Below are 529 nucleotides of genomic sequence, written 5' to 3'. Positions count from 1 at the left end.
GCTCTTCTCTGTCACAAAGAATTCCTCTAAAGTAAAAAATAACAACCTCACTTTTAATTCTTTCAAAAAGCTGATTTTATGTCACAGCAGAACCTGCAACAGTTTCTATGTAGAAATTTTCATGCAAAGAAAATACAATGTTGGGGTTAGAAATAATGTCCGTGTGTAGCATAGGATTAATAATACCAAACTTATGGTTAAGGTTTCACTGTTAGAAGTAAGACATTTGATGATTTGGGTCAAGTCATGTGGATGTTGCATCACATTTAACAGCAAGATAGGGTTTTGTGTTTCCTCTCATAAATGTTAACCATGAACTGAGAGGCTGCTGTTTCTGAGAGGACAAACAGGGTTGTGGTAAATAAAACTTGGCTGCTTGACAAAAAGAAAAGCTGTTCATAAACCTGTGCTCCAGGGTAATATACAATCTTCTGATTAATGTATAAATATTTTAAAGTGTTTTTTAGAGCAGTGGTTCTCAAACTGGGGTCCCTGGACCCCTGGGGGTCCATGAGCAGGTGCTTGGGGG

This window comes from Nematolebias whitei, chromosome 2 (genome assembly GCF_014905685.2).
Source record: "Nematolebias whitei isolate Nwh7 chromosome 2, NemWhi1, whole genome shotgun sequence".
In the NCBI taxonomy this organism is placed as follows: domain Eukaryota; kingdom Metazoa; phylum Chordata; class Actinopteri; order Cyprinodontiformes; family Rivulidae; genus Nematolebias; species Nematolebias whitei.
Note: the sequence above shows the minus strand (reverse complement) of the source record.